The sequence below is a fragment of the Miniopterus natalensis genome, chromosome 5, assembly GCF_054644295.1.
Source record: "Miniopterus natalensis isolate mMinNat1 chromosome 5, mMinNat1.hap1, whole genome shotgun sequence".
Classification (NCBI taxonomy): domain Eukaryota; kingdom Metazoa; phylum Chordata; class Mammalia; order Chiroptera; family Miniopteridae; genus Miniopterus; species Miniopterus natalensis.
This window is the reverse complement of record NC_142085.1, coordinates 18073055-18087058: the sequence shown is the minus strand read 5'-3', so window position 1 is coordinate 18087058 and position 14004 is coordinate 18073055. Positions and strand designations below refer to the sequence as shown.

Genomic DNA, 14004 nt, shown 5'->3' with positions numbered 1-14004 from the left:
TAAGTTTCACTTTTAATATGTATTAGATGTTAATGTAAAAAACATAATACAGGTTTTATCTTAAATATAAGTGGGAGAGGATCTCAGGAATCATATCAGAGATTTTGAAAGTTTATTTAACTAAAACTCTTCACCCGCTACATTTTCAGCAAGATTACATTTAAATAACAGAGTCCGACTGTAAGCTATTTTTAAAGGCTCCTATTAAAAGTGATTGTATAACATCCATTCTGCACTCTTAAGAAATTTTTTCAAGTATTTAATAAAGTTGTGCGAGAAACAGTATAAATTCTTTTGAGGCTTTCCTGTCTGGAAGGCAATGTGCTCAATTTATCAAAAGGTACAAAAATAAATAAGATTCAGTCCTGCCCTCCAGGTGCCTCTAATCTAGACAGCCAAACGGAGAGGCTTGTGCCTGCCCAGAATTCACTTGCCGGTCTTCTGATGGTCCCTTAGGAAAACGTTCCATTTCGCTCTTGGTCATGGGAGTCATATGGGGCCGGCCACAACTCCCCTCGGCTCCAGCACCGATGCCTAGGTGACCACCTATCCTGGTTTGCCCTAAATTGAGATGTTTCCTGGGACACTGTTGGTGCTGATGAGGCAGGATAGTAAGAAGCTATGAAAATTCCTTGGCAAATAGAATGGAGAAACTAAGACAGACAGCTGAACAAACTGGTCGTGCAATTTAGAGCCAGATGCAGAAGGTCACCTCCCTATGGAGAACATCTAGGCCTCAGTAGTATGTCAGCACCAGACCCAAAAAAGCAGCAAAGCCAGGTGGGCGACACCAAGACCAGCTGCAAGGACTAATGACCCTGGCACTGGTCAATCAGTGAAGACCACGACCCTGCAAGGGCAGACCTGGAAAACTAATGAGTGTTTTGCTGACATCCTTCCTGAAACCTCCCCTAATAGTCCCATCTGCAAGAGAGAGATGAAACCCTCAAGACAAAGGACCCAGCTCACTGGCTTCCTCCTGGGAGCACACCCACACCTTGCCCTTTCCCCTCTGCATCCCCAACAGGCATGCATCTCCTAAACTCTAAGGGTCCCCAAGAGATTTGCAACCAAGGGAGCAATGGGCAGCAGCAACTCGTCCTAGTCTAACCCCCTGAAACTGTCTCTAAGGCCCCCTTTTTTCTGACTTCCCAATGAGCTAAAGCAGCCCCACCTTGGCTCATTTCTTTCTATAGCATTTTTAAAGAACCAAAGCAGCCCAGCCTAGGCTCTCCTGTTGCTTCTGGAATAAGGTGAAGTTACATATAAATACATTTTCAAACAGCCCTTGAGCGGTGGCCAGGTAGTTTATTTGGGTAAGGCATCATCCTGATACACCAAGGTTGCAGGTCAGGGCATTTACAAGAATCAACCAATGTATAAATAAGTAGAATAGCAAATCCATGTCTCTTGTTCCCCCCCCCCTTCCTCTCTCTCAAAAATCAATAAATAAAAATTTTAAAAGAAAGAAAAGATTTTTTAAAACCAGCACTTATCCTTTGTACATTTGAATCATGCCTTAAAAATTAATTTAAAAATTCAAGCCCTGGCTGAGTAGCTCAGTTGGTTAGAGCGTCATCCTGATATGCCAAGTTTTTGGGTTCCATCCCCAGTTGGGGCACATGCAAAGAATCAACCAATGAATATAAAAATAAATGGAACCACAAATCGATGTTTCTCTCTCTCTATAGTCAATTAAAAAAAGAAATTAAAAAAACTTCAACTACACTTTGAGCTCTGTGATGTGTATTTTATTAGACCTTTCTTTTCAACCCATAATTTGAAAATGGCTGAAGTCATTTTGCACATAAGGAAGCAGAAAACATTAAAATAACCTAGGATGTGAGTTTTTCCTTCTATTAACTCACCTGTCAACCCTCTCCCCCCAACACACTTTTTTTTTTTGGTTTCTCAATATATCTAGAATGCACCTGGAATGAACCTAAAAATATTTCTTCCCTAAAAATGGTATATAATGTATGAAATGGTTATTTCTAAGGCTATTTAACTTTATGAATGACTAAAGAAAGTTAGAGGCAAAAAGATCCTCTTTAATTGAACTCAACCCTGCCTTTTACATGTAGAAGGCTTTAATTGCCTACTTAATTCTAAATAGCAAACTTGAAACAGCACTCCTTTCCTGAGGACATTCTAAAGCCGTCAGATTATAGTGCCCTCCTTTGTCTGGCTTTCTGAGGCGAGCTTGTATAAGCTTCTTGGGTAATTTAGAAACTGTCTAAGCAGAGGAGCAATCTTATAACTCAAGTTCCTTCCACCTGAGCAGACTCCTGTGGCACTAGTCACTTTGCAGGTTGGCACTGGTGCATGCCGACCCTGGGGCAATCAGTGAGCACAGAGACTTTCTCTTCTACAAGACGCATTTCACACCCCCAAAGCTTCCTTTGGTGGATTAGGCGGGAAAGGTAGGATGTCTCAGTCAAAATCTTTTCATTAGATACATTAGCAGGGTTTACTGTGTGTCCAACTCTGTGCTAACCCAGGGAAGAAGCATAGTCAAGAGTTTGCTTCTGCAAAGACCTTGCAATCTAGTTATCTGTCAACCCAACAAGGAGACTATCCAAGCAAATGCCTGGGGGGTGGTGGTCAGATGCATCATCTTGATTAAACTTATAAATCAGCCACTGCCTGGCCTTAATAACGTCCTGGACTGGCTTGGGTAAGAATGAAACTTAGTGTTTCTCTTGTTTCAGCAAGGGAGGAAAACATAGACTCATCAAATGTGAAAGCTGGAAAGTACCTTGGAAGGTATGTGAGCCCATTTGCTGGCCAGGTAAGGGGGCTGAAGCCTGGAGACGGCCAAGCTCAAGGTTACAGCTCCTTACCGTCAGACCTGGAACCTCCACCATTGCAAGTCCTGAGCTCTTTCCTCCTCTCTTCACGTCCTCATAACTACTTTTGTCTTTAAGCAATAGCTCAGTGCTCTGAGACAATTAAATAGAATGGCCCAGAGAGCAGACATTTGGAGAATTCTCAGCAATGTTCAGGCACCCAGGAGAGTGAAAGGCAGGTTTCCTTGTTTCCTTCACTATCAGGATGTATTCTTCATCTTAAGGCAAAGTTCAGGATGGACACACTCTGAAGCAGCTCCCCAGCTGATACCTCACAGTGGTCCCAGCATAGCATGGCCACTGTCCTGCAGCGGACCGCGGGATCCAGGTGGATGGAGAAGAAAAACACCACCAGCAACATTGCTGGTCAGCTGGCACCACTTCTGTGGCTGGTGCCCCAGGGCTGTAGAGCATGTGCACAGAGATAGAGAGGTTACCAGTGACCCAAGCTCCTCCCCCAGCTCTCAGGTGCTCTGAACCATGCTTCCCTGCCCCTGATGCCAATCAGTGTGGCCCAGCAACCTGACAGCTTATTTCTTTGCCTTCTATTTCTCTCCTGCTTGTGTGACCTGCCATCTCTCAGGGCATAACTAGTTAATTGGACCCACTCACAATGGGGAGGGCGTTGCTAAAGAGATGAACCGAGGTGTGGATGCCAGGAGGAAGTTCGTTCTGGCACATAGAGCCCTGTATTGGGGAGATCCACCATAGACTACGAGGCTTCGCTCTTGGGCTGAGATTAAAGGGTAGAGGGTCAGCCCACCAAATTAAGAGGATCTGATGTTGTGGGACGTTCCCAAGAAAGTGACCTATGATGAACCTGCTGGTCAGATCTAGGGTATAAAGTCAAGATTGGAGACATACTGTAAAAACCGGCAACAAGGTCAGACCAAGACCAGAAACAAGGCGGGCTTGACGCTGAGTCCTAGGGTGCTGGGAAAGAGCTTATTAAGTGTCCCCTTCTTAAGTCCAGCTTTGGTTCTAGCGAATGACAAGGGATGTGCTCAAGGGCCCATCTATGGTGAAAGGAGGGATGAGCAGCGGAAGACCAGGCAGGCCACGACGTGGTCATAGGCATTCTGTGCTTGAGTAAGGTCTATTCATTCCTGTGCCCTCAGGGCTATTTCCATGGCCTTAGCTCTTGGTCAAACCCACGTTGCTATCCCCTGCCTTGAATTGTCACCCTTATGAGCTTTCCTAGCCTAGGCCCTTATATTTATAGAACATTAAACTGAAAATAGCTAGAACAGGAGACATATAGCAATCACAGGCCCATAGCAACCATTTCAATTGTTTGGCAGATAATATGTACCAATGATCTTGGTGGTAAGGTTTATCTCAGGATAGGGAAGCGTATGTCTTGAGGCAGGAGGTAGATGAGCTCAGGGAGGTGGTTAAGAAGAATTTTCACTTTTTATTTTATATTTTTATGTAGTTTAAATTTCTTATATTGCACCTGCCTCCATGTATCTCTTATATAATTTAAAATAAAAAGTATATACAATGATTTTCCAAAATTAGAATAAAATGGAGTTGAGTCAGCTTGGGCCCCCATACATCACCCCCGCTGTGTTCTTAGTGGTGCGGAGCTAGAAGACGGAGGGGGAGCGGGGCTGAGGGGAGGGTGGCCGTGAGTCTGTCGCTGGGCAGAGCAGCTCCTGCCTCCTGTGCCAGTGCAGGTGGCACTAGAGCCAAGTTAGGAGCTAACTCAGGGCAAATCCCACAGCCTTCCCACAGCTCAGTTTTCTCCTCTTTCACATGAGAGTAGGTGCAATAATATCAGTCCCAGCCAGCTCACAGGGTTGAGGTTCTGTTTTGGTTCGGTTTCCTTTGGTTTTGCTTTTCCCTGGCTACTTGATATTTCCACCCATTGTAGCTGTAACCTAGTGACTGGAGATGGAAACAAGGTGAAGGGTCAAAGGCAGACAAAGTGACCGGAGCCACATTGGAACGAGTTCACGAACTGATACAGTTATGATGACCTCCTTCCACCCGGTATCTCCGGAGAGCCAAAAACAGGACCTAAATATTACCGTTTCCAAGAAAAGAGAACTAGCGGCAGCTGGTCAGAGTGGCGAAAGAGAGGTCTCAGCCCTGCTTTTGGTGGCCTTATGAATTTTTACGAACCAAAGGAAAGCACTGGAGACTTTCCTTGAGGTGCCGGTCTCTCCCCCTATCCTTTTAGAAGGCTCCATGGACAAAATACCATCCAAATGATCGCTATTCTTTAAGTCATGTTAATGAGAAAAATGTGCATTGAAAAAAAGTTCCCTTCCCTCCCTGGCGACAGGGCACAGAGAACACCAGCGCAGAGGCCCATGTAGCCACACATCTGTCCATAACTCAACACGTGCACAACGGCACACACCTGCAGTTTCTAATCTTACCGTGGAGCTAGCTTCATACTGTTCCTGAGCTTTAGACATACATATAAATACGCACACGTGTACATACTAAAACAAGTAAAGCAGTCTGGAAGTGCGGGAAAGAGAGTAAAAATCTTACCGCCCAGAGGTAACTGCTCATGGCAATTGTGTGTTGTGTGTATTTTTGAAATGTATGTTTTCTTTTGCCTATATTTCAGTTTTTCCTGTATTGATGCATCAGAAAGACCAGTAATGAAATCATAGCTCTCTAGTTTCCAGCCTTTCAATGTATAGTGATAGAGAGAAAACCCCTGTGCTCTCCTAACAGAAAGCCCTGCTGTGGAGGGAGGCCGCTTCCCTGGGGCTCTCTCAGTCACAGCCTGAGGGCTGCCCTGCAGTAGAAAGCATACTCCCTTTCTTCATTTTCCTGTCCCCCTCCTCACCCTAGGAGCAGGTCAAACATCCCAAAGGTCCAGAAAGTTCTGACATTCGGGCAGGACCCCTTCTCCTTCTCTGGGGAGTGTCTGCATATTTAGAATTCAGTGGGATGAACTCTGCCACCTTCCTGGACTTTAGTGTTTTGATTTGTCGCTGGCCTGACTCTTGCTCCATTTTCTTTCCCTTGCTCTAATTAGAGAAACTCTGAACCTGTAAATTCAGCAAAGTTTCTAATCCATCCGTTACGCGCCTGCTGTGTGCCCACCACCGCCACCTCCCTGGCAGGCAGCAGGGCAGCCAGTGCTGGATCCCAAGACCCGCTCCCAGGCTCTGGAGGATTCTCAGAGCCAGCTCCGTGTGGGCGCTGGACCCTGCTCAGCAAACAAAGAACAATTAGCACATTGTTCTCAATCTAGTTCACAGTGTTGAACCCTCTAAGCCAGGCACAAGCTCCCTCCTGGGGTACTTTGACTTTCTAATTGACTGGTGTTGACCCCAGGCTGGGGACAGGGGTGGGAGGAAGGAGGGGAGGAAGCGGTGATTACACCCAACCAGTCTGGGAGCCCTTCTGCACCTCCCATAGACAGGACACATGTAAGGGCCGCAATACAATTCTCATTTTTGTTTTTATTGTTTGCCACAATGACTCCTTCAATGCTACTTTTGAAATATCAAGCATAAAATTTTCTCCAAACAAATATTTTGGTGCCTGCCCTAAACACATGCTTAGCCTGCCTAGAAGGTAACCCAGCTGTGCTGACCAGACATACACACATCAGGATGCGGGAAACAGGCAGCATTCTCTTAGATATCAGCTCTTATAAGATTAAAATCATTTCTGCCAATAGGGTCTTATTATTTCTGGGAATCTAAAACCGAAGTTTGTTCTATTTTATTTATTATTTATTTACTTATTTATTTATCTATCCATTCGTCACCCAAGGATATTTTTTTTCCATTGCTTTTCAGAGTGAGTGGGAGAGAGAGAAACACTGATGGGAGAGGGACACATTGATTGGTTGCCTCCTGCATGCACCCTGACCAGGGCTGGGGATCGAGCCTGCAACCGAGGTACATGCTCTTGGTCAGAATCAAACCCTTCAATTCACGGGTGGACTCTCTAACCGCTGAGCCTAACCAGCTAGGGCGAAGTTTGTTCTATTTTAATGTCAACTCATCAACCTATCACACTTGGGTACATATGTCTAAGAGCTGGAAGAAAAGGACAGCCTCAAACCTTAAGAATCTTTAAACAGCATTCTTTTAAGTAAAATTATTTATTTTTGCAGTTCCATTTGAAGATTTTTAACTTGAAAAATTTAAGGTCTAATTATGTGATAAATATCAAAATCACCAGGAGAACATTTAAAAAGTACAGATGCGCCCTGGCTGGTGTGGCTCAGTTGGTTGGAGCATTGTCCCTTACACCAAAAGGTCGCTGGTTCGATCCCCCATCAGGGCACATACTCAGGTTGTGGATTTGATCCCTGGTCGGGGCACATGCAGGAGGCAACTGATCCATGTTTCTCTCTCACATTGATGTCTCTCTCTCTCTCCTCTCCTCTCTCTTCCTCTCTTTATAAAATCATTTTTTTTTAAAGTACAGGAGCCAGGCCCCTTCAATAGTCTCTTCAATAAATGGTGTTAGGAAAACTAGATAGTCACATGCAAAAGAATAAAAGTAGATCACTATCTTACATCATGCCAAAAATTAAGTAAAAATGGATTAAAGACTTGAACGTAGTATCTGAAAGCATAAAACTCCTAGAAGGAAACACAGGCAGTCAGCTACTGCACATAGGTCTTGGTGAAGACTTTTGTGGATCTGACACCAAAAGCAAAAACAGCAAAAGCAGAAATAAGCAAGCAGAAATATACATATACATATATATATGACCTGCATAGTAAAGGAAGCTACCAACAAAGTGAACGGACAAGGAGCTGAGAGAAAATAATTGGAAGTCATGTATCTGATAAGATGCTAATATTCACTATATATAAAGAAACTCATACAGCTAAAGAGCAAAAAATACAACCTCCCCCCAAAAACCCTACAAACAATCTGATTAAAAAATGGGCAGAAGATCTGAATAGACACGTTTCCAAAGAAGACATAAAGATGTCCACCAGCTATATGAAAAGATGCTCAACATTATTAATCAGGGAAATGTAAGTGAAAACCACAGTGAGATATCACCTCACACCTGTCAGAATAGCTATCACCAAAAAGAAAGGAATGACAAGTGTTGACAGGGGTGTGGAGAAAAGGGAACCTTCATGCACTGTTGGTGGGAATGCACACTGGAGCAGCCGCTGTTGAAATCAGAATGAAGGTTCCTCAAGAAATAAAAACCAGAACTCCCATATGACCCGGCAATCCCACTGCTGGGTATTTATCTGAAGAAATCCAAAGCACTGATTTGAAAAGATATATGCACCTCCAAGCTCACTGCAGCATTATTTACAAAAGCCAAGATTTGGAAACAACCTAAGTGTCCATTGGTGGATAAGTGTGTGTGTGTGTGTGTGTGTGTGTGTTTGTGTAATAAAAAAAAAAAAGAATGAAAACATGTCATTTATGACATGATGGACCTCAAGGCTTTATGCTAAGTGAAATAAATCAGAGAAAGACAAATATGATCTCACTTATATGTGGAATATAAAAAACAAACAAACAACACCTCCCCCCAAATTAATAGTTCTAGAGAACAGATTTGTGGTTACCGGAGTTAGGGGTAGGAGGTGGGCTTAATAGATAAAACTTTGTGGTTTTTTTAGTTTAAATAAATTGAATAAAAATGTTTAAATAGTAAATAAATAAATAGTTCAGGTGCCCAGGCCTTTCTCCCACCTGCCGTCCCATGTAGATTCACTTGTCCCGGGGTAAGCCAGCATCTCTATTGCCTTAAACCGGCACCCCACCCAGTAAGGAGGTGTGCCTGCACCAATTAGTGCAGTGACTGACTAGTCACTGGTTTCCATCTGCAATCAATTAACAAAAAAGGTTATCATTTCTGATCAACTCATCACACACACACACACACACACACACACACACACACACACAAAGATTACATGACAGTAAAATGTACCAGAGAGTTAGATTTATATTATTCTTAGAATTGCAGACATTTCTAAGTAAACTGTTATTGGTGAGGTACCTTCTGTGTCCCCACCTGTTGCTGGTGGAAGTGGAATTCTTGCGATATCGCAAGGAAAGAAAAGGAATTCCCTGAGACCTGCACGGGAGGATGAGTGGTATTTATTTCTGTGGAATTAAACCCCTGGGTTTCCAAGGTCCCATTTCCCTCCATCCCACCATGGAAAAAGTCCAATCTTGTCTTCAGCAGAGCAAGAATTAAGGCCACCGCCCAGAGTTTTCCCTCCATATGAAAGCACAGTCCAGTCCCGCACCTGGCTGGCTTAGCTTGTGTTCCCAGCTGCAGCCCGATGCATGTAAGGCCTGCCTGGCCATGGGCCATGTGGCTGCTTAAGGCCACATGTCAGGCAAGTGCAGGGCGAGTGCAGGTCACAGAGCAAGAAAGTTCAAGGGAGCAGGAGCGAAGTAAGAGAACGAGAGAGAGAGCATTCTTTATCTGGGGATTATAACTGGGGGATTAACCAATTAACCCTCAGGATTTTGTGGGCTTGCAGTGGCGCCCCTCATCCCCACCCAGCCAATTATCTTTTTCCCAGGTTAGACACAGGCAAGCAGCTTGCCTCAGTCACACTGACTTCACCGGGCATGCCTCAATCTGCCTCTTTGCCCGATTCCTTCCCGCAGCCATCTGCAGGGAATGGATCAGTGGTTCCCCGGGGAGTGTGGAGTTGCAGCTTCCTGGTGCAGCTGCCCAGATGACCATGCTTATAATGTCTGGCCTTCCTTTGCTCTCTTCCTATGATTAATATTAATAAACGAGCTAACTGCAATGATAATAAAACTCTCTCAATATATGTTACATTTTAGCCATCAAGACATTTCATGAGGGTACTTGTGAATCATATATAGCCTGGAATGCTGAACTTCAGGTCTCGGATGAGCTCTCCTGCTCTCCTAACCACTCTAGTTGCCACTGGCAACTTCAGTCCATGTTGACTTGTGTTTTTCAGGACGCCTAGAGAGCTTTTGTAAATAACGGAAGGTTCTGCACAGACCACTATTTCCAGGCTTTGCCAGATTGCTTTCCGTCTGCCTGAGCACACCTGGTTTATCTGCCCAGGCCGTGAGCAGCAGAGCTCTGCCCTAGCCCATCCAAACGGGCATCAGCGGAATCAGCCCGAGCTGGGGTTAGGGCAACGGATGTAGGCAGAAGTGTTTACTCACTGCTGCTGTTTTTTCATTTAAACATTTTATTATGAAAAATTGTCAAGCATTTAGAACATCTAAAGAACACCCATAAGTCCACCATCTAGATTCTAAAATAAACATTTTCTGTATTTATTTTACCTGCATGTCAAACCATCTGTCCTTCCATTAATTCATCTTGAAGTCAATGGTCCTGTTCCAGGGACGCTCAAGCAGCTCTGTGGAGGGGACCACGGAACAAGAAACTGAGGCCTCCTGCTGAGAGCCATCTGAGTGAGCCATGCTGGCAGCGGGTTCCGCAGCCCCAGACAAGCCTCCAAATGCCTGCAGCTCTATCCTGCACGACTGCAGCCTCCTGGGCCAGCCTGAGCCAGTTTCCACAGTATGAAAACAGTAGCCTAGGGCTGCACGGGCCCCCCCCACAGGCTCCATGCAGAAGCCTGGGTACAGCAGCAAGCAACGGATTGCAGCTGGGAACACAAGCTAAGCTAGCCAGATGCTGGACTGAACTAAACTTTAATACGGCACAAGATCTCTGGACACAGGCTCTGTTTCTGGCCCTGATTTTCCTTGACGAGACAGGCGAAGATGGGACATTGGGGAACTCCTTTAATTTTGCTTCCCTAATAAATCATCCTTTCTTGTGGGTCCTTGGAAACACTTTTTCTGGAGACACCACAAGAACCTCACTTCTACCGGCAATAAAAATGTGGTCCCTGAACCAGTTCTACTAGCGTTCTATGGGAGTTGTTAGAAATGCAGAATCTTAGCCCCACCCCAGACCAATTGAATCAGAATCTGCATTTCAACAAGGTCACCCGATGGTTCTGATGCACATTCAAGTTTAAGAAGCACTGTACCAGGGGATATAAAGGTACAAAAGATATGGTTATTGTCCTCTAGAATTGGGACAGGATAGAAATGGTGGTAGGGAGCTACCCCATGTAAGTTAGGTGGGGCTATAATAATAGGATATGGTGCCTGCACCATCAGTCATGAAATCAAAGCCTGGAGAGATCACAGAGGGCTTCAGGGCAAAGGCATCACTTATTTGGGTCACAAGCAATAGACAGAAAGGGAGGGGGAAGCTATTCTTAGCTGCACTGTAAGGTGCTTAACCTGGTTAAAAGCAAGGATTCAAGAATTAGATTGGGGGGGGTGGAGAATGCAGTGTTTGGACTAGAGTGACAGTCCAAATAAAAGAGAAAGATGTAAATACAGTGACCTCATGATTTCCAGTCTTGTACACTGTACACATACAAGATAGCATGTAGGTGGATAAATAAATGTACATGTTCATTCATTCAAGGAGACTTAGATTTTAGTTTGAGGCTTCAGGACATAGAACTAACAAGATAGAACCTATGTGCCGTGATTATTAACAGTGACAGCAGATTCTCTTCTGCCGTAGTAAAGAAACTGCAAACATTGAGAGGCAGGACACCAAAGGACCACAACATATTGGCATGGAAATTGAGGACAAAGAAAATTTTATGTGACTATCTATACAAATGTGTATTCACAGACACAAAATGAAACCACTCTGATTTTGGTGTGGGCAGTCCAGAAGTTAGGTAGATGTCACCACATATATTCTACTTGGTTATGGGCACTTAATTACTTAGGTAAGAAGATGGCCCAGGGCAGGAATAAAGCACATTTAAAGCTAGTTTGTAGATTGGCTCTAGAAAAAAAAATCATTAAAGAGAGAAAATCTTTAAAAGGACTACAAAGGGTTTTTGTAACTGGAATTGCCCCCCCAAATGCTATCCCACTTGTTTTTGTTTGTCATACAAGTCTAAGAAAACACCATTTGAATTTAATTTTCCCTAGAAAACTGAGTTATTGTAAAGTATAGAAAGGGACCTGGGCTTGGGATTCAAACAGACTTGGGGTGAGGTCTGGCCTCTCTGCTCACTGTCTGCCTGACCTTGGAGATGCTGTTTACTCTGAAACTCAGTTTCCTTGGGTGTAAAATAAAAAAAAATAAAAAAAATCTAATTGTTCTATAGGGTCATTGTGAAGATGGAACGTTCTTCACGAATTCCTTTCTTCTTTTATTTAAAAATTTAAGACTTGTTAAATGAACTGTACTTTTTAAAATGGGAAATGGAGCTTTAGAGGGACACATGCAAATAAAATATTTTAAACATATGTTTTGAATTTGAGACACCTCACTCGCAAAGCAGAATAAGATGGGAGAGAGCCATCAGACCAGGATACTGTGAACTGCGCCTGTCCCCTGGCTTTTTATCCAGGTGCAGCTCCGGGGCTGCGCGGGGCCCGCTCTGAGCGCGGATAACAGCGCCGCCTGGTGGAATATCACTGAAAAAACATTCAGAGCTTTCAAGTCGGGAGGGTGATTTCTGCATTCATCCTTTCTTACACATTACATGGGTTTGCCTTTGTTAAATCGCGCTCATTTTTATTGCATTATCTATCATTATGGTTCAGTTATAGACATCTTATATTTTCCCTGGCACTACAGATCTACTTTTGCAGAACATAACTTTTAAACTTTTTCTTTTCACGATCACAGCAATCTTGAGCTGTGGAAGTTCAGTGTCAGCTGTTAGGGCACCTGGGCCCTGTAACTTAGTGTTATAAACACTCACCAGGTAATACCTGTTTTACTGCATTCTCTGATAAATCATGCAAATTCCTGTCTATAAGTGTCTTTCGAAGGTTGCAATTATTGCAAAATGCTAAATGCAATTATCATGCTTTCGAGTAGGTGTCAGGGTTATTGAAAGAAAATAACTCCCCAAATACATAATAATTAATGCACAGTAGAACTAAGTTCCATTAAGATAACATGTCGTGAATATTTATGTTACTTATACATTCTTTCCCTTCCATAATCTCTTCATTCTGAGCTCTCAAACCAGCGTCGCTTGGCGGTGGGAGGAGGGTTGGAAACCAACACTCAACACGTCTACGTAATCTGCCAGGCTCTGAGGTTTTGCACTTTTTTTTTCCATTTAAACTTTCCACCAACATTTTGAGGCAGGTGTTATTTTCGCTTTTTACAAATAAGAAAACCATGGCTCAGAAAAGGTAAATGGCAGAGTCAGCATTTGAAGCCGGCCAAAGTTTCCTCTACCCTGTACTGCATGTTGCTAAAACAATGCGCTGTTCACTCTCCCTTCGTCTTCATAATTTTTGTTAAACACCTCAATAAACCTCAAGTTGTTTTCTTCCCACAATTTCATAATTTCTCTTCTCTGATTCCCACATCTGCCCACTCTGCACTCAGATGTACACCAAAACCCAAACAGAATTTAAATATGTGTGGACAGATTGAGTATACTATCGGCAGACAGAAAAATCTAAAGGAAAATCATCAGCAGTCTGAAGATCCCTTGCAGAACTTTTAGTGCGCCCTTCCCTGCTGTGACCTCGTCCCCGGCACAGTGACAGTGTCACAACCTGGGAAGTGCACAGAGCCAAGAACAATGAGTTTCCTGTTTTATTGCCGGTTGGTGGGGCCAATCACTTATTTAAACAAAATCCTTTTGCCTTTTAAAAAGCCATATGGTTCTGCAACAAAGAAAAATACCTTTGAATCTTAAATCAACAAATTATATCAGCTAATATTGAGTTTGCAATTTGAAAAATACTTTGCTAGTCTTATACAAATATGCTTGCATGTCATGTATATATACTATAGAATGTCAAACACTTTTTTTTGAAGTGAACACACGCTCAAGGTTTTATTGCCACGTGATACAACAAACTAGGAGCTTAGGACTGGATCCCTCGGCCCCTTCTCTTTCCATCTCCTCCCAGTTCAAAATGCTTGCATCTCTTTTCAACCAGCGTTCTCTTAGATCTGCAGTTGGGCACAATGCATTCGAGCCTCAGCACAGTCTTCTTTGTAGTTTTAGTCTTTTTTGCTAAAATGAACTTAGTCTGCTCAGCAGGCCCACTCTGCTTCCCTGCGCACCCGGAGGGTCCTTGCCTTTCTTGTGCCCTGTTGCTCTGTGGGGTTGGTGTTTGCCACCCTTCCTACAGAAAGTCCGGGGTTTTTAGGAATGTTTACCAT

At 43.7% G+C, this 14004-nt stretch overlaps 1 pseudogene; it reads right to left on the bottom strand.

Annotated features, from left to right (window-relative positions):
- Positions 1 to 13703: 13703 nt before the first annotated feature.
- Positions 13704 to 14004, bottom strand: LOC107536820 (large ribosomal subunit protein eL42-like; annotated as a pseudogene).